This window comes from Dermacentor variabilis, chromosome 7, assembly GCF_050947875.1.
Source record: "Dermacentor variabilis isolate Ectoservices chromosome 7, ASM5094787v1, whole genome shotgun sequence".
NCBI classification, from domain to species: Eukaryota; Metazoa; Arthropoda; class Arachnida; order Ixodida; family Ixodidae; genus Dermacentor; species Dermacentor variabilis.
The window spans coordinates 30047872-30068857 of record NC_134574.1 but is presented as its reverse complement, the minus strand read 5'-3'; the positions used below and the strand labels follow the sequence as shown (position 1 = coordinate 30068857).

Genomic DNA, 20986 nt, shown 5'->3' with positions numbered 1-20986 from the left:
TCAATTGGGCTTTCTCCAAAAATCACAACCTCATAAGAGCTCTCCGTTTATTCATAATGGTAATTTTTAAATAATGCTAGAAGTCCTCATAAAAACACCCTCCATGCCTTCCCTGTTCTGTGTGCTATTCATGCAAATGGCACGTAGAAGGCATGGGATGTACTGGGGGCGAGGAAAAAAAAAGCATAACAGAAAATGATTATCCTGAGTCATGCTTTATCACCATGATATGCGCTCCTGTCTTTGATGGCAACTGGCAGAGGGCATGAACTGCTTGTTTGGCCACAAGTTTGACTTCACATGTTTATTTGATGCAACTAGTACAAAGGGCCACTGTTGTTAGCCATTGGCACTTTTATATATTTTTACAATCTGGTGGATGACTTGTTCACTCATATCTGTCACCCAAATTTGGATATTTTTGTTTTATCTCTTGGAACCACAGATCCCGTACATCTGGTTCAGCCGCGCCATACAATTTTTTCTGCAAAGCCCAGTAAGGATACATTTTCTTTGTGGTCATGTTGTTGAACCTTTGAGAATATCACATATGTGAGTGGTCATTAAGTTTTACCTTCAGGAACCACTGCTGCCCCGGCTACGATTGTACAGCCACTATCAGCTGGCTACTTGTCGGAGCCCAGTAAGAATAATTTTTCTCTGTGGCAGTTCAGTGAATCTTTCAGAAGATAATGTGTGTGGTAATTGCACTTTTGTCATCAGGAACCACTGTTGCCCCAGCTCCAAGCCAGCCAAATGCAGTGGACTGCATGTCAGAGCCTAGTAAGGATCATTTTTCTCTGTGGCAGTTCATTACATCTTTCAGGACATATTTTCTGCAGTCTTGGCAGTTCTGTCACCAAACAAATTTCCTGCTGCAGGTACAAGCTGCACACAAGTGCAGAGCACTGCAGGGGCTTCGACACGAGAGCCAGGTAATGAGACATTCTTCTGTGGTTCCATCTTCAAGTTGCACTTTCATGTCTGCATTCATTTTATTGTGCAATTTTTAAAGAAATTATAACTGCAGCTTTGCACAATAGCATGGTAAGACTGTATTTCTTTATACAGCACTGATCAGTTCCAAGCACAAATTTTTTTAGTTGTGCAGTACTTCATACATGTTCAATTCAATGGTAGATCCAAATCAAGTTTTTCTGCTCTGCATGGAGCAATCCTATTCCAATGGCAGAATGAGAGCGTGAGTTGTGTGTTCCAATGGCAGATTGGGATCAGCCACCGATTCCGGATCAGTCTGTGGAGCAGAAATATTTTCTCCACCAGAATTGGCAGATTTGACCGGAAGTCCACGTGACATATTTCCTTCACCCACCTCTGCTTCCTGTCATGGTCGCTTGTTTTCGGTCGCGGATGGCTATGGACGTTAAAAATATGGATGCTACGTCGCGCCGTGCGTTTTTGTTCCTGATAGTGACAGCTCAGACTCGGACACTATAAATTCCTAAGTGCAGTGATGATTCTTTTGATGCGGAAGAAAAACAAACGCACGGAATGCCGGGATGATTCAGGTGGTCATGGTGATGAGGCCTACCCAATCCACCTCTAGGTTAGCGCCCTCTCACTTGATTTCCTTGTACTAAGTACCCCATGGGAACGTACACATTCCATTTGCAAATTTGACGAGATCTCAGTCAGAACGACTTGCTCCGCTCGTGATCTGGCCAAGCGCTCGCGATCTGCCATTGGAATTCAACATCACTGATATTCACTCTTGCTCAGCAGTGCTTACTCACTACCACTACCTTACAAATTCATTCGTGCCTACACGCGCTCATCATGCATTTGCACTTTTTCACATTTGCTTTTATGATGTCACTGATGCCTACTCGTGCTAACATTATTCCCAGTCATGTCCAAAATTTCACGGAATAGAAGTGGTTTATATATTTTGCTTTTTTTTTCTTGACTAAATTAGTTATGGTGGGCACACAAAACTGAATTCTGCTTTTGACAGAACCTAGCAGTTTACCTGAAAAACACTACCAGAGACCACCTGGTAAAAGTTATTTTCATGCGGAGTGTTTTTTTTCCAAATTTGGAGGTATCTGTGAAGCAGCAGAAACAGAACATGACAAGCAACTGTTATTATTATTATTATTATTATTATTATTATTATTATTATTATTATTATTATTATTATTATTATTATTATTATTATTATTATCATTATTATTATTATTATTATTATTATTATTATTATTATTATTATTATTATGTACTGTATATAATGTAAACAAAATGGGTTGCATGGTTTGGCATTTTAAGAGAAAGATGGCATATAAAGTTCGAGAAATGCTAGGTTTTATGATATTGTAAAAGAGATTTCAACATTAATTTTTCAGCGCCAGAAGATGGCTTCATCAGCGAGATGCCAGGCATGGTGCCAAATGACTTCGGTAGGAAAATATTTTGTTTCACATTAATTGTAGTTAGGGGTGTGCGAATATTCACACCTTTCAAATAATGAATAGTGTCCCTTCGATTCGGTCTTCGAACCAAATAGTCACTATTTAAGATGCGAATTTCTTTCTAATACTTTTTGAATAAATTAAAACGCCAACTATGTCCAACTGAACATAGAATTGGAGCCAAGGTATTGTAAATTTTCGCCCCCATACTTCGTAGTGGAGCAGGCTACGTTGCTCAGGTTGCCAAACTTTACAGGCTATACAGTGATCATTTGCTCACTCTGAAGAGCCCTGTGCATGCGAAGACAGTACTTTCTTGCTTCTAATGGTCCACTTCTGCATTTAATAAACACTTCATAATGTACCATGTAATGACGGAAACCTTGTTCTACATCAATTGTGATAACTGTTCATTATTCGCAAACTATTTGAATACTGTTCGGTTCGATTCAGTTCGCTATGGCAGTAATTGGTTTGTATTTGACTCGGGTGTCAAAAATCAGTATTTGCACGTCCCTAATTTTGGTGTGTGTCGATGTAATATTTCTCACTACACTGCATGCGATGATATACAGGGAACTGACAGTACAATGCCGCTGTGCTTTCCTGTTGCGCTTACAGTCAGGCTATTAATGTTGCGGGTACTTAGCTAGTTGAAACTGTTGAATCTGCAAGTACGATGTGAGCCTAGCAAGAATATTACAGGGTGGTGAGGGTTCAAAGTGGTGAAGAGTCCCTCTGACAGAAGCCGCCCTTTGAGATCTTTGAGCCGTCAACTTCAGCTTTAAGTACATTTGCTTTTGGACATACTAACATTGCAGCTTTGATTGCTCAAAGCATGCGCGATTCCGTGGAAATAAGTCAGTCATCCATACAAACACTGCCTTGCACATAATGGTTTAGGAGCCGCATAATCTTTTCTGCTTAGCGGGATCAGGACCTATGTTTGAATTATTGAATGCTCTTTTGAGAACAAACAATACTTCCGTCACATGCTGAAGCCAGAAATCTTTCCTTAAGTGTACAATACATCGAAGTATGTGTGGCCAGTAGCAATACATATAGAATGCGCATGACCTTCTCTGCTCCTAAAATAATGGATTGCCTTACTGAGGGCCCACATGCCATATTCATAGTTGATAACCAGAACAGCTCAGACACTGTGTCGACACTTCTGTGATATTATAGATAATTACATAAATAGGGTTGGGCAAAGCAGAGCCACAGTATTCCTTGATTGTTTTACATGTTATTCTGCTTTGCTGCCGGTATGGCAGTTTAAACATTGTACAGTTGCTGACCGATGTTCCGGGCCTCGCGGGGACCGAAAAATAGTCCGAAAAATTCGTTCACCCCCCAAAATAAAATTTATTACATTTTAGATTTTTGATTAAATTCTTAAAAAATGTATTAGGCTTCGGGCAGCTTAAGAAATCTCTAATAATGCCCTGCCTCATACAACGCTTGGAGGCAATCAGATTTGCATGGATTTGTGCAAGAGTGACATCATCTCCATACACGATCTGATTAGAGCATCACTGTATTGGTGATTTCTGTTGCCAGGGTCGCCACGGAGATTGAAGAAATGAGCCATGTTTCTTCGCACCACTTGGCTCTCGCGAAGGCACATGAGGTGGTGCACACAAATGCGAGGCCAAACAAATACACACAAAGATGCGACATTGTCTCTGTGACACACCTGCTCTGTAGAGACTGCTTGCAGAAAGCAACCGAAACTTATACCGGTGTCAAGTGGCCACTTTCAATTGAGACTGACCGCGATTTGGATTGAAATTCTCGACCGCGACTGGTTTTCTTCCACAGATTGAGCAAAGAAGCCAATCGCGACTGGGAAATTAGATTTGGATTCGGCTTGATTGCAATCAAAAGAGCGCCGCGTACAACAGCTTTATTAGATGCGATGACGTCTCCGAGACACACCTGCTCTGTAGACACCCCACAGAAAGCCTATATGTGCACACCACATGCACAAATCAACTGAAACTTTAGAACTATCTATCCTGCATTGAGTGATTATAATGATAGTGCTGACTGAAAAAAGAAAGAATAACACTGTCCCTGGGAGCGTTTTGTCGGCCAAGAAATAGGGGGCACCTGTGAGACCAGAGAATTTGACACGCTTTCTGTCGAAAGTATGTGTCTCGCTATTTTGGAGGCTATAGAGCCTACAATACCAGTGTGTGGCATGTCCCACACAGCGTTCTTAACAACTGATATTTTTGGTTTCTATTCCTTGGTAATGTGTAATGGTTACATCGTACTCTTTCCTTAGTATGGAACTCCTCTATATTGCTTTTGAAGTATCAAACCTGGCAGTTCAAGGGAAAAGTTGTACATTTTCCTTTGCAGCTGACATTGACCTGTTCGCTGAAGAAGAGGCCGTCGATGTGGTAATCGGATCCTCAAGAGATGATGGAAAGGTAATTTTTAAGTCACAGAATTGTTCTTTAAGGCTCCGTGTTACACTTAGGTGCTAAAAGTGCTCATACATTTCAGAATGTTGAAGAAATTTACTGAGTTATGCACCTTTTGTTTTTTCTTTCCGAATGTAAGTAACTGTGTATGATCCATTAACTAGATTTATGGCTGAGTACCATATTTATGCATCTAGACCAGTCCTGCTCCTAAATTAACACCTGAAGGTCTAAAGTCAAAGCAAAAAAAGCGCTTTTCTTGAATGTAAGCTGGACAAAAGAAAGGATGACAGACACAAAATGCAAACAGCATTTCTTAACTGCGAACCTGCCCCAGATCATGTGATGTCATCATTGCTGCTAGCTTTGTCGCTTACCGTATCACTGTCAGCACATAGAGCACACCATATTTGGTGTCATCTAGGGCACTTTAGTTGCTGCGCTCCTTGAAGACATGCAATCAAGCTTCGTGGCATGTCGTCCCATGCTGCAGTGACCCAGCTCGCCACTTGCTCTAGTGATCTGCATTTGATACAACCTTTGCTGTTAGCTTACACGCTTCATCAGTCAGCCACATCGCAAAGTATTTCCGCAGGCAGTCCTCGAAACACTTGTTGATGCAGACGTCAAGTGACTCAGGCTGGCCCATCATGCCATTTGGAATGATAGCGATGTACGTTCAAGTATGGATCAAGGACAAGGAGACAGTTCTTCAACGGTGTTGCCACGTGATTCTTATCCACTAGCCAAACATGGCACTTTTCAACTGGGTATCAGCATCTCTGGGGAAGGCTTCCTTAGCAGGCAGTGTGTTCCTCTTATAAATTATGTAGATAGGCAGCTTATGTCGATCAGCTATGCTGCACAGCATCATGGTCACAATTCGCAACTGGCCAAGCACAGTCAACCCCTCATCAGCTTGCCACACCACAGGCATATCAAAATAAATGAAAAGGGGTGAGCTTACAGCATACTACTGTAACCACTTTTGGTTGGCTCGAGTGCCAAAGTAGAATATCTGACCTTGGTATGTGCTTGCCTCTGCACTTTGTTCTCGAAAATGGGGCTCGACAACCTAATTAGTGGCCTACTCCTCTTTTTACATGATCACAGTGCATGTGAAGTTTTTGGTTTGTGTACATTAACATAATTATGTAATCATGCACTCCTTGGACCACAGTGCTGGTGCAGATTTCTATATTGCCTCTAGTGACGCCACAGAGTAACCTGTGGAAGAGAATGGTCGTACAGATATTACATGGAACATATTTTAAATTCGGCTACCCAATGTCTAGGTAGATTTCAGTGATTTCATCAAGCTGTAGCAGTGAATATTCTCGCAGATAATTGTCAGTTTTCCTAGTTTAGAGCTTGCTACTGATGCCTAGGAGATTTTTATGTAGGAGGGTCTAAAAGATGTATAAAAATATTACTGGATAATTTAGTTCCGCTCATGCAGGTATCGGCCCAAATGACATAAATAAATGTGCCAAAATGCCAGCAAACTGCAGAATTGAGAAAATACAGTGTATATCGTCCAGTATAAAACCTGTTAGCTACTAGCTCTGTATGTATGATATATTGCAGATGTATGCTGGATCCGGGAAGTGGATTGACAAGGCAGCATGGGGGGCACTGTTCCGGGCGTCGGGCGACTCCATGTCTTGTCGCATGGCTTCGACTATTTACTGGACGCCTGATGAACTCCGGAACAGAAGTGTCACCGGAACCTTGTCAAACAAGTCGCGGTCCATGGGAAGGACGGAGGCCAGACAAGCTGTAACACCAGAGAAGCTGTCATCCTTGAAAAGTATGCACAATTGAACATACTGTTCAAATGAAAAAAATGTAGCAGCAGTATTTTTGATACAGCCACTGAAGGTGGTGCTGTGCTTCGCAAAACAGTGCGCTTAATCTGCATTGATGTGCCATCCTGTAATAAACAAACTGAAATCCTTAATAACTCCTCATAGTAGTGAGCTTGCTATTGAAAATGACATTGATACAGAAAACATACTATCTAGTAACTCATTTCAATTAATATTTCACATAACGGAGACATTAAAAAACATGTCTACTATTATTCCACATTCAGTTGTGGTAGTTGTCTGTTTAATTCTGAATAAATTAGAATTTTATGGTGTCTGGATGTAGTGCTGAGCTCAAACATAGCAGCACTATCCAGTGTGCTTGATATCGACAGCTTGATAATATCAGTGAAATTACATCAGCAAAAAAGAGTTCATATGTATAGGAGTGCTACTTTTGTGTAATTTCGCTACTTTCTGGAAGACGATAAACCAACAAGGCTACGTGTTCACAATTGAGAGCTGCAATGCTGATCAGAATGCTTTAGCCTATCATTAACCTTTAGCCTTACTGACGGGTGCCAGCTGTGTGCATTAGCTAATTCTTCTGCTCATCTATAGATGGCAAACGCGAAAGGCCACAGTAACAGCGAAGCTGTTGTGCTAAAGCACCATGTTGTGATAACCTGCTACTGAAATATTTCATGTTGAAGCTCTAAAAACAATTTGAGGCATGCAAATGACTAGGCAACAAGTAGCCTGTAATTTTGTTGCCATATTAAACACGTAGCTATGATAAAATATTTCGTTTAACCTTCGGTATATTGTTGGGAACATGCAGTCTCATGCTGGAAATATTTGTTTAGCTGCTTTCATTACTTTATAGCTGTGATTGCTTTTCTTGTGCAGGCCTCCTCCGGATCTTCATGGGCAGCAATGTGACGCCAGAAGACGAGCAAAAAAGAATGAAGAGTGTACGCAGGCACCTGGCGCAAAAACTTGCTGATGCAAAAAGGAAGTAGTGCCGCTGATACAGCTACAAAGCCTGTCCCAAAAGTTTGTGCAGTTCATGCCACCACACCCTCTGCTGCATTTTTGCTGACTCACTGCACAAGTGAGTCAGCGAAAATGCAGTAGAGGGTGTGGTGGCATGAACTGCACAAACTTTTGGGGCAGTCCTTGTACAGTCATCATCAGCCTATTTTATGTCAACTGCAGGACGAAGGCCTCTCTCCATGATCTCCAATTATCCCTGTCCTGCACCGACTGATTCCAACTAGCACCCGCAAATTTCCTCATTTTGTCGCACCACCTAGTCTTTTGTCGTCCTCTACTGTACTTCCCTTTTCTTGGTACCCATTCTGTCACCTTCACGGTGATCTACTCTATGCATTACATGACCTGCCAAGCGCTTTTTTTTTCTCTTCATTTCAATTAGAATGTCGTCTGTACCCGTTTGCTCTCTGATCCAAACCACTCTCTTTCTGTCTCTTAAAGTTATGCCTAGCATTCTTCGTTCCATTGCTCTTAGCGCAGTCCCTAAATTGTTCTCAAGCTTCTTTGTCAGTTTCCAAGTCTCTTCCCCATATGTCATCGCTGATAAAATGCACTGATTGTATACCTTCTTTTTCAATGATAATGGTATGCCTCGTTAATTCGAAGTCATTGGGACCGCAGAAAATCTTCAAATTCGGTTTGCCACGTCCTGTAGTTCGAGGCTCCAAGGGTCATGTTATTTCTAGTTGACCAACTACATGCAGCATTTGCGAATTTCCACAGTAGCACTCAACAAAACTGCGGATAACATTCAGCAATCCGATAACTTCCCCGACAGCGGGTGCTCGGAAGGGCTCGTTAGCGCCGCCATTGTCGCTGTGATTGCACATTGGCCGCATCAGCGGTAGCTTCACACTCCAAATCTGAGTAGCATGTTTGTTGATCTTTTTCAAAGTTCAGATACTCGGCGAAGCCAACTGCACTGGATTCGCTATCTCTGCGCAGAGTGCATTGATGCGGTCACAATACTCAGCTCCATCTTCATCAAGTGCACGTGAATAGTCAGCATCGACGGTGCTTTCCTTCGAGAAGCCATCGTGTTCAAAACACCGCATGACCAAAGTGGGTTCCACTTGCCTCCATGCATACACAATAACACGTATGGCCCCGAGGAGGTCGATGGAGTACTCTTTGCCGTTGTCGAAGCAAAGGACCATGCGCTCGAGCAGGTGGCGGCGGTAAATCTTCCTTGTGTGTTGAATGACGCCTTGGTCCATTGGCCGCGAGATCGACGTGGTGTTCGGAGGAAGAAATACCATCTGGATAACTTTCAGGTGTGGGATGACGCCATGCGCTGGGCAATTATCAACAAAGAAGAGTACATTCCTGGCTGTGGCCGCGAACTTGCGGCCAACCTGCCGAACATAATCTTCAAATATTGCGCCTGTGACCCAAGCTTTCTTGCTGTGCCGGTATGATAAGCTCATCTCTTGGCGGCAGCCGTGCATTTTTAAAGCAGCGAGGCTTCCCACTCTTTCCAACTACAAGTAGCGGCAGCTTGTGTTTGCCACACATGTTTGCACCGAACAGAACAACGATTCTTTCCTTGCCCTGCTTTTGACCCTTGACCGTGGTGTCCTTCACTGCAAATGTTTGCAGCATCTTGTAAAAAAGGACTGCCTTGTCAACGTTGTACACATCGTCTGTACTGTACTCGCTAAGCAATGGAGCCAACGTGTGTTCCTTCCAGGCGTCGATGACCTTCTTGTTTGCGCTGCTGCTCTCGCCACAGACTGCTACGAAGGTCAAATTATTGCGCTCTTTAAAACTGCTGAACCATCCATTGCTATACTTGAACTCTGCGTGCCGAAGTTGTAGAGCCAAGTCGCTGGCCATCTCCCGCAGTATCATCCCATTGACGGGAAGGTGGGCTGCGTTTGCTTTCTGCATCCAGCGAAGTAAAGCTGATTTCACATCTTGGTACGTGGGAGCCCGTACTTGCGACCGCTTCAAAAAGAAAAGGGGGAGTTATATATGCAGTTGAATCCCGCTACAACAAAATTTACGGTGCCCGAAAAAAATTCGTTCTTCGTTATCACGGAAATTTGATACGAAACGCAGAAATAATTGCCCAAGCAGCAGCAAAAACTTCTAATGCCAAAAATCTGCAAGCATGGCTTGCTTGCGCTTCATGGTGAGCAATGCTGTCACGTGATTTTCACATTCAGTCTACAGACCCATCGCGACATCGTCATCACGGACATCAACAAAATTCCTCATTACATCGAAAGCGTCCATCACCTGTGAGGCAGTTGCCTCAGCAGGCACATCCTGTACGTCATCTTCGACATCAGAAGAGTCTTCATCATTGCAGGCGGCTTTGATAATCTGCTCATCATTCTCCTCTTCATGAACTATAGCACAATCGTCAGCACCGATGTATTCATCAAGCTCGAGATTAGGCAACACGTTTCCCATTTTTTCCAGTGTTTTCCAGGCGGCCGTGATCCCCGGTGCCGCTGACGCCTCTTCGTCGGTGTTGCGCTAGCAGACTCTAAGGATAATGAATAAAGGGAAAATGAGACACCCACCTGTTCGTAGCAATTGCTGCAAAGGAAACCCATACGGGTTCCTCAAAAGAAAAGCCTCATAGTTGAAGAAAAATTCGTCCTGGTCAGGGACTTTTTCTTCAACTATGAGGCTTTTCTTTTTAGGAACCCGTATGGGTTTCCTTTGTAGCAATTGCTACGAACAGGTGGATGTCTCATTTTCCCTTTATTCATTACTTCTCTCCACCTTGCGGGTTTCCGCAGAACTACTACGTCAGAGTCTAAGGATAGATCTTCGGCAAATCCGGGTGCCTAAAACAGTTTGCAATTATTGAGTGACCCAGTATGTTCCAGGCAGCAGACATAATTTGCAGTGCCACGTACATGTCCACCTTCGTGTCTTGGCCGGTTTTACTGTTGAAGAGCAGCCGCTGAATTAACCTCCCGCGGTAAGCGCGCTTCAGGCTCAGAATCACACCCTGGTCGAGAGGGTGTAGGACAGATGTGCAATTTGTAGGGGAAAACATCAGCTCCGTGTTAGTGAGCTTGACTTCTTCGGAGTGATGGTCTGAACAATTGTCCAGACGCAAGCAAACTTTATGGTCCTGCCGGTTCATGTTGCAGTCGAATGCCACCACCCACTCTGTGAAAATAGCGCGGGTCGTCCATGACTTGTTCGCCTTGTACTGCACAGGTAGGCTACGGGATTTCTTGAAACAGTGCGGCTTGGCACTTTTCCAATGACTAATGGAGGACGCTTGTCAGAGCCATCCATGTTTGTGCAAAGCAGCACCGTCACACATTTTTTGCTGTTTGCCGCCGTGACAGCGCTGCCCCTTAATGTTGAGCATCCTGGCCGGCAACATCTTGTAGAATAGCCCAGTCTCATTGGCATTGTAGATGTCTGCCGGCGTGAAGTTGCCTAAAATGTCGGCCACATCGCTCACCTTCCAAGCTCCGTCAACTTCTGCGGACATCGATTTGCTGCACAACACTTTTCCGATGATGTTATGGAGGACCTTGAAACAGTTCAGCCAGCCAACGCTGGCTTTAAAATCGTCAATGCTGAGTAGGCAGGCGTGGTTCAAGGCTTTTTGCTGGACGATGCTTCCATTGAGGAGGAAGTTCTTGCCTCGTACTTCAACACACCACGCATGCACCACCTTGTCCAGCTCTTCATGGAGGGGCCGCGTCACCTTTTTGTGCTTGGAAGATGTGCCTGAAGCAAGGGCCTTTTTTACGCTGTCCTTATTTCCTAGAATCGTACACAGCAACCTGGCCGGAATCCCAAAGTCTTCAGCGATTGCCACTTCCTTCCTTCCACTCACAGCTTGGGTGATGATTTCAGCTTTCTGCTTGAGGGAAAGGGTTTTGCGTTGACACCTCGTCCCACGCATGGATGAAAGCTCGTTGTCGAAGAGACACGCTGCGAATGACGCGACCACGAAAAAAAAACGCAAAATGGCGAAACTGCAATCACATGATTTCGTGCTTACTACGGCTTTGGATTTAACTTAAACTTTTGCCAATAACACTTGTTCTGGTTTTGATTTTGACTGCGAAAATTTCGTTGAAGCGGAAACGCTCACCAAAAATGGCTCGTGCAGAGAAACTTGGGGCTATAATTTCTATGGTATACTGACGGGGAATTAAGAATTATTCGTTGTAGCGGTATTCATTGTGGCGGGATTCAACTGTGTTAGATATATATGAATATGCTAGTTCTATGAAGGCCGGGTGTATTACTGTGTAATAAAACTTTGAAATGATCAATCAAAGGTGTATTTTCTATACAGCAACTATCAGCGTAGTCAAGCATGCTTGCTACGCAGACCACTATAGGGATGTATTCTCAGAAGATCACTTTCAGAGGTAGTTTCACTTTTGCGAGGATCAACAATGGACAGCTGCACACAAGCGTCGGGCAAATGCAAGAATCTTGACGGCTGAATCGTGAAATCTCGCAAAAGTGAAGCTATCGCTCAATGTGATCGTCGGAGAATGTTGCCTCAGGCGGCGGCAGCCAATAGTAGGTATCAGCAGACTTACAGGCCGCCAGGCTTACAAACTGACAGACTTACACGCTGACAGACTTACAGGCTGAGAGGCTTACAGGCTGACAGACTTACAGGCTGACAGACTTACAGGCTGACAGGCTTACAGGCTGACAGACTTACAGGCTGACAGACTTACAAGCCAAAATAACGTATAGCCGACAAGCTGACAGGCTGACAGCCTGTTGGGTTTCTTGACTGGGTTGGTTTCATTTTTTTGGCTTCGCATGATGTGAATACTAAATATAGGCCAATCCGGGCAAACCCTTTCTTCTCGTTCTTGAATATGAGTTAGAGATTTAGCCTTTCCAAAGAATGGTAAAAGAAGGCATGAAGTTATCTTGAACAAATTATATTACAATTCATCCAAATTATTCGTAGGCACACGCCAAGGGTGGCCTACACTGGCAGCGATAACTTGAAGTCCTGCGATTACATCGAAGTGCGCTCTTTAGAATAATTTGAGCCTGTTAAAAGAACGATAAAATGTCTCCCCATTTACTCCAAGGGTGGCAAGAATTTTCAAACTACAGCGAGCTTCGGCCCAACCAAACTCGCCTAGACGGAAAAGCAGGTTAAACGAAACGAGAGTATCTATTTTGTTTCGTTCTCAAAGTCACAACATTCAGAAAACTTCGGGAAAACAGAAGACATTTTAGATACCTTTGCTTAAGCAAAACATAATCCGAAAGCACAACCTACAAGATCGGCCTTTCTATGGCATACGAAACCAGAAAAGGAAGACCACTCTGTTAAATGGTGACGCTAAATCCACAAGAAATAAATTCCATGCAGTAGCTGCGGGCAGGTTGGGACGTATTAAGGTGCAGTAGTTCCAAAAGCATTTTAACGAAGAGGGCTTGGCTAGGCACGTAATTCCTCAGGAGGATGACAAAGGAGTCGAGACCGAAGAAGGTTATAGTGAGGGATTCAGGACTGCTTAGTAAACATTGCAAATATATAGGGCTTGAGCTGATACTCTCGTTAGGTGCACTGAGGAGATGTTCGTGACAAAGTCCGTGATTCTAGAGATAATTACGGCCTTTGTTCTAATGCTACAGTACCTTTAGTATTTCAGACCAGACAGAAGCCCAGTATTTGAAAATATTCAGTGCTAAGTTGACATGCGAGGCCACCGCAGAATTTTTCATAAAGCTTTCGTGCATGCACTGCAAAAAAGATGCAAAGCGATATTCAAACCCAAAAAAGAATAAACTTCTTTTTTCACCACAATAAACTCAAAGCAATGGGCGCTTTCCAAACCATTATTGTTGGATTTACTGCCATCAATCTTGACGAATCTCCCATCAAGAACACTTTCTCCTGTCCCTTCAAATTCTGGTTAAGTGGAGTTTACTATATCTTACGCAGGTGCCTATAACGCCTGTCGGCACTAAAATGTTTTATTGTACCTTTGTTATTCGCAACATTGTGATTTTCGCTCAGATAAAACCTCTCCTGCCAGAGAGGATTTTTGGGAGCATGTTTACAAAAATAAGCCTACGAAGGTGATAGCAATGTGAGTGCACTGACTTTCTGCGAACTTCTTCTGAATGTTTCAGAAGGATAATCACTATATTTGTTTGAACTCTGTAAAAACATGTTATTGTACCCACCCCTGTTACAATCACACCAGGAATTGACAGTATCTTGGAATAATAATAATAATAATAATAAATGCACTACTTCCTCCCTACATTCAATGTGACCGCCGCCACTTCTAGTGATTTCTTCTGTACGGTTTGCGCGAATGTCACGCCTGAGCACACAACTGAACCCACGGGAATGAAAACACAACAAAGTGTGCACTCGCTCGCAGCACTTGCAGCTTTGAAAATATTCAGAAAAAAAATGTCAATTGCAAGATGGCAGACGTGAGTCTACGCAGATAACTTTTGCAGCGATATCTAGAAATCCCGTGCTCTGCGAAACACATACCAAGAGGCAGGAAGAGCAGCCATCAAATATACCTGTCAGTTTGTAGATGTGCTTCCTTTGAAGCAACATAATAACCCTATAAATTTCAGCTATATCATACCTCAAAATATTTCTTCCTTGAGGAGACATCCATAACAGTCATGTTGTTTACAGAAATGTTTCCTTCCTTTTGTGAATGTCGTATCTGCCACTTCTCTAGAGAACCTTTGTGAGCACAAGTAAACATCTCACTTTAGAAGTTCTTGAGAAAAACAGCACCTTTCGTTCTCCATTCGAAAAAAAAAACCTTTTTGGAGTCATAACATTCTCTGCGACACATTTAGAGACCATTTGTGTCTTGCTATTTACCATTTATTAAGAACTCGCGAATTGCCTACATTTGAACGTTAGTGTTCAGAGTTTTACGAACTCATCATTTGGGGGTATTAGGCGGAATTAGTAGGTAATTGAAAACCAGTATTGACCCTTTCAGTGAACTTTTGCCAGGAAATCGGCCGCCTTTATTGCATTCCTGGAACAAATATAGATGTAAAATTGTTTGGAAAAAAGTTTATTATTAGTATATTTGTAGGCTCTCATAAGCATTTGGCTCTTTCAATCACCCAACATGTCCAGCAATGTTTTGATAAACAACGTGCACAAAAACAGTACACTTTTGCTGGCGCCACCGAATGCCTAATAATGTCACACGTGAATAATAAAGAGCAGTCACATTGACGAGTTGAAAGTTTATGAAAATCAGAAATCTTAAAAGCAGTGCTAGTCATTCAGAATTCCAAGACCCTTGCTCTTTAACGTTCTTGGAAAAACCTCTTCTGAAGAACACTAACGGGAGCTTTTTCTCTATTATGTGGACGATAAAACATTCATATATTCTTACAAATTTGGCAAAGCGAGTAGTGCCACACATTCTACAGGACAAAAGCCTACGAACTGCTGCATATAATGGTGTTGCCATATAATACAACTGCCGAAAAGGAGTTCTAATATCACGATTGCTGCTGCGCGTCAGTTAGAACTTCACTGACTTCGCAGGACCAGAAGTTAGCGAGTTATTTTCGGACATCTTGAACATTTTCGAAAAGAGTTTAAAATATATGCATGACTAAGCTGTAAAACTATTTGAAGTGTAAAGAAGCCACCGATATGAACTAACTGCCAACCTTACTTATATAGCTACCTCTCTTCATCACGTTTATTAACAGCTATTTCTACTTCCGCTGGACTTCGAAACAAAATTGTCTTATTGCTTATTTCAGAAATAAAAAGTTCTATCAATTTGCCTCGTTTAATGAAATAGCCAGTCATATTGGCAGTTCCACATGTATCAAATTTGATTATTTCATGTGTTGCACTGCTGAAGAGTCCATGTTCGATCCGGAATGCGTAAAAAAGTCAGAATCAACGTTTTTCGTTGCTTTCTAATCGAGAGACGGCACCAGAAGGGTTAAGCAGCCTATGCTTCATAACCACGGATCTTATTATCCTGTAGAACAATTCATGATTAGAAAACAAATCGAAATCAGATTTCTTAGATCTTGTGTTAGAGGAAAAAAATTTAATCGTACTTTTTTCTGCTTGACCAATGTTTTTTTTTTGTTTTTGATAATGCGCGCTCACTCCCTAATTTGGTTTTCAATATCTTGAGAGCTGGTGTCGAACTTATTGTCCGATAAATGCGACGTTAGCTCCTACTTTGTGATGGTTACAATGTTTGATATTTTCGACATAATTTCAAATTTGGCTAAATACTGTCTAACACATCGGACAGGGTATGTGAACCATGTCAAGGGGTGGTATGAGAAGCTTCTGTCTGTTTTCTTTGCGTTTTCTCTGTGTAAAATGCAGCAATAAAGTTAGATGAATCAATTAATATTGACACGAATACTTGTTTATTGAGTGACCGCGTTTCATCGATTAAGAAATGTTATCCCGCAGCGCAGGAGGCGTTTGAATGTGTCCGAAGTTTCTAGAATGTTATTGATGGTTTTCTACACTGTCTGTTGTCAACGGACCTTGCCTTGGTAGTGCGTTATCACTGCAGAGCTTAAGCGGTAAGCCAAGTGTGGAGAACAGCTCTGCGCACCATGACGCCAGAGCGCTAGCAGTGCTTTGACGGAGTTCGCAGATCTCAAAAAAAGAAAGAATAAAAGTCCACAATTACGGCAAATTCACGACCCTCATGAAATAGCAGTTCCATGCCAACAAATTACGAGGGCAGCTTTGCGAAGTCGTGGCAGTAAATAGGCATTTTCGCGTTTCGCGGCTGGTATTTCTGGCAGACAGCGCAATTTTTAAAAAACTGCTCTATGTCATGTGACATATTTGGCCAGTACATGACGTCTTTTGCCCGTGCCTTCATCTTTTCCGCTCCAGGGTGCGCAGCGTGAAGCAGCAGCATAATTTCTCGCTTTTTTGAAGATCGTATGACTACCCTGTTGCTGCGAAAAACAAGGCCGTCTTGCGCGTGCAGCTCTTCTTTGTAGGACCAGTACGGACGCACATTTTCGGGCACCTAGCTTCCTTCTGGCCAGCTTTTCTCGGCGTAACCTCGAAGCTTGACAAGAGCAGGATCTCCATTGGTGGCCGCACGAAGATCCCTCAGGCGCTGTTGCGAAGCTGAAATGTAATCAAGCACATTTACTTGAAATTGCTCAGTTTCTTCTTGCAAGAGTTGCTTGCTAGGTAATCTAGATAAGGCGTCAGCCAAGAACAGCTCTTTCCCTGGCTTGTAGATCAGCTTATTAGGATATCGCTGCAAAGTGAAACGCATGCGCTGTAGGCGAAGTGGACACTGATACAATGGTTTGCTCAATATCGGCTCCTAGGGGCGGTGATCAGTTTCGACAGTTACGCTTTCCTGGTCGAAGATGTAATCATGAAACTTGATGCAGCCATGCACAATTGCCAATGTTTCTTTCTCAATTTGTGCGTAGCGTTGCTGCGCCTTTGTTAGTGAACATGACGGGAAAGCGACGGGGCGGCCGTCTTGAATAAGCACTCCACCAACTCCCATTTGGCTCGCGTCGACCGAAACGGTGACCGGCTCAGTTGCATCGAGAAAGGAAAGAATTGGTTCGTTAACTAAGCCCCCACGCAACATTTCATAACTTCGTTGCTGAGCCTCGGTCCAAACCCAGGCAATGTCTATGCGCAGCAATGTTCTCAGTGGTGCTTTCATGACGTACATGTTAGGAATGAAACGTTGTACATAATTCATCATGCCTAGAAAGACTTGGAGTTCCTTACTGTTCTTTGGCTCTTTCATTTCCAGTATTTCGTTTGCTCGACCAGGGTCCAGGCGGAGGCCTTCTGTGCTAAGGATGTGCCCTAGGTAGCGGACGTCGGGCTGCAAAAAGGTGCGCTTCTTCAGGTTTAGCTTGAAGTTTTTTTGGGACATCGTGCCAACAAAAGCGACAGGTGGTGGTCCTACTTCTCCTTCGTGCGGCCCCAAAGTAGTATGTCATCCATTACCACGCATAGGCACAGTAAGCCATCCAGCAAGCGATGCATAGCTGCTTGGAAGATTTCTTGAGCTGACGCAATGCCGAAGTGCATTCGAACAAACCGATATCGCCCATACGGTGTGCTCAATGTACGTACATAGTTTAGAGCTTGATTCAGAAAGTTTAATTCCCCAAACTCCTGACGCTGCGTCGAGTGTTGACAAGAACTTAGCACCGGACAGTTGCGAGGCTGTGTCTTCTAGGGTTGGCTATGGGTAATGTTCGCGCTGCAGCACTTTATTAAGCGCTGTAGGGTCTAGGCAAATTGTAACCTTGTACAATGGGTTTATTTCCAGGGAAAAGGGTAGGGAAGACATGGGACGTTCCAAGACCGGCGATCACCCCAAAATCGTCGCGCCTCTTCTTCCTTCTCTTCTACGCTACTCTAATGCGGCGTTACAATATGGATAATAAATATCGGACCCCTCGGTTGACCCTCTTCTTCTCTATAACGATAATCTCGAATCTGGTGACATTGATTCCTTCATGTAGCATGGGCGGGTTTGCTGGCCAGTTGCCTTCACCCAGAAAGATCACGTACTCGTGACGCCTGTGGCAGAGAAGAAGGTGCAAATCCGCCTCAAACGTTTGTGAGTGGTGGCGCTCGATAAAGCTCCCAACGGTAGTTATAGTAGTAACACACAAATACCAAGAAAGTGGATGGGCAGAGTGCACCGCGGTAGCTCGATTGGTTAGAGCATCGCGCGCTTAATGTGAAAACGTGGGGTCATTCCCCGCCTGTAGCAAGCTGTTTTTTCATCCACATTCATTGCCATTATTTGTTTGTTCATTCATTCATTACAATTATTATTTACCAGTAATTTTCCTATGTGTTCATTGGTTTCATTTTTTTGGCTTCGCAAGATGTGAATACTAAATATAGGCCCCTCCGGGCAAACCCTTTCTTCTCGTTCTTGAATATGAGCTAGAGATTTAGCCTTTCCAAAGAATGGTAAAAGAAGGCATGAAGTTATCTTGAACAAATTATATTACAATTCATCCAAATTATTCGTAGTCACACGCCAAGGGTGGCCTACACTGGCAGCGATAACTTGAAGTCCTGCGAGTACATCGAAGTGCGCTCTTTAGAATAATTTGAGCCTGTTAAAAGAACGATAAAATGTCTCCCCATTTACTCCAAGGATGGCAAGAATTTTTAAACTACAGCGAGCTTCGGCCCAACCAAACTCGCCTAGACGGAAAAGCAGGTTAAACGAAACGAGAGTATTTATTTTGTTTCGTTCTCAAAGTTACAACATTCAGAAAACTTCGGGAAAACAGAAGACATTTTAGATACCTTTGCTTAAACAAAACATTATCCGAAAGTACAACCTACAAGATCGGCCTTTCTGTGGCATATGAAACCAGAAAAGGAAGACCACTCTGTTAAATGGTGACGCTAAATCCACAAGAAATAAATTCCATGCAGTAGCTGCGGGCAGGTTGGGACGTATTAAGGTGCAGTAGTTCCAAAAGCATTTTCACCAAGAGGGCTTGGCTAGGCACATAATTCCTCAGGAGGATGACAAAGGAGTCGAGACCGAAGAAGGTTATAGTGAGGGATCCAGGACTGCTTAGTAACATTGCAAATATATAGGGCTTTAGCTGATACTCTCGTTAGCTGCACTGAGATATTCGTGACAAAATCCGTGATTCTAGAGATAATTACGGCCTTTGTTCTAATGCTACAGTGCCCTTTAGTATTTCAGACCAGACAGAAGCCCTGTATTTGAAAATATTCAGTGCTAAGTTGACATGCGAGGCCTGCGCAAAAATTTTCATAAAGCTTTCGTGCATGCACTGCACAAAAGATGCAAAGCGATATTCAAACCCAAAAAAGAATAAACTTCTTTTTTCATCACTATAAACTCAAAGCAATGGGCGCTTTCCAAACCATTATTGTTGGATTTACTGCCATCAATCTTGACGAATCTCCCATCAAGAACACTTCCTCCTGTCCCTTCGAATTCTGCTTATGTGGAGTTTACTATATCTTACGCAGGTACCAATAACGCCTGTCGGCACTAAAATGTTTTATTGTACCTTTGTTATTCGCAACATTGTGATTTTCGCTATGTGATTTTCGCAGATAAAACCTCTCCTGCCAGAGAGGATTTTTGGGAGCATGTTTACAAAAATTAGCCTACGAAAGTGATAGCAATGTGAGTGCACTGACTTTCTGCGAACTTCTTTTGAATGTTTCAGAAGGATAATCACTATATTTATTAGAACTCTGTAAAAACATGTTATTGTACCCACCCCTGTTACAATCACACCAGGAATTGACAGTATCTTGGAATAATAATAGTAATAATAAATGCACTACTTCCTCCCTACATTCAATGTGACCGACCCCCACTTCTAATGATTTCTTCTGTACGGTTTGAGCGAATGTCACGCCTGAGCACACAACTGAACCCACGGGAATGAAAACACAACAAAGTGTGTACTCGCTCGCAGCACTTGCAGCTTGGAAAATATTCAGAAAAAAATGTCAATTGCAAGATGGCAGACGTCAATCTACGGAGATAGCTTTTGCAGCGATATCTAGAAATCCCGCGCTCTGGGAAACACATACCAAGAGGCAGGAAGAGCAGCCATCAAATATAACTGTCAGTTTCTAGATGTGCTTCCTTTGAAGCAACATAATAACCCTATAAATTTCCGCTATATCATACCTCAAAATATTTCTTGCTTGAGGAGACATCCATAACAGTCATGTTGTTTACAGAAATGTTTCCTTCCTTTTGTGAATGTCGTATCTGCCACTTCTCTAGAGAACCTTTGTGAGCAGAAGTAAACATCTCACTTTAGAAGTTCTTGAGAAAAACAGCACCTTTCGTTCTCCATTCGGAAAAAACCTTTTTGGCAGTCATAACATTCTCTGCAACACATTTAGAGACCATTTGTGTCTTGCTATTTACTATTTATTAAGAACTCGCGAATTGCCTACATTTGAACGTTAGTCTTCAGAGTTTTACGAACTCATCATTTGGGGGTATTAGGCGGAATTAGTAGGTAATTGAAAACCAGTATTGACCCTTTCAGTGAACTTCTTCCAGGAAATCGGCCGCCGTTATGCATTCCTGGAACAAATATTGATGTAAAATTGTTTGGAAGAAAGTTTATTATTAGTATATTTGTAGGCTCTCATAAGCATTTGGCTCTTTCAATCACCCAACATGTCCAGCAATGTTTTGTTAAACAACGGCCACAAAAACAATACCCTTTGGCTGGCGCCACCGAATGACTAATAATGTCACATGTGAAT

At 42.9% G+C, this 20986-nt stretch overlaps 1 long non-coding RNA gene across 1 annotated transcript; it reads left to right on the top strand.

The window, feature by feature from the left end:
* Positions 1-2360: 2360 nt before the first annotated feature.
* Positions 2361-6519, top strand: LOC142588994 (uncharacterized). The gene is made up of 3 exons (XR_012829767.1): positions 2361-2417; positions 4800-4870; positions 6452-6519. It is a non-coding gene; the product is annotated as an uncharacterized LOC142588994 (long non-coding RNA).
* The last annotated feature ends 14467 nt before the right edge of the window (positions 6520-20986 follow it).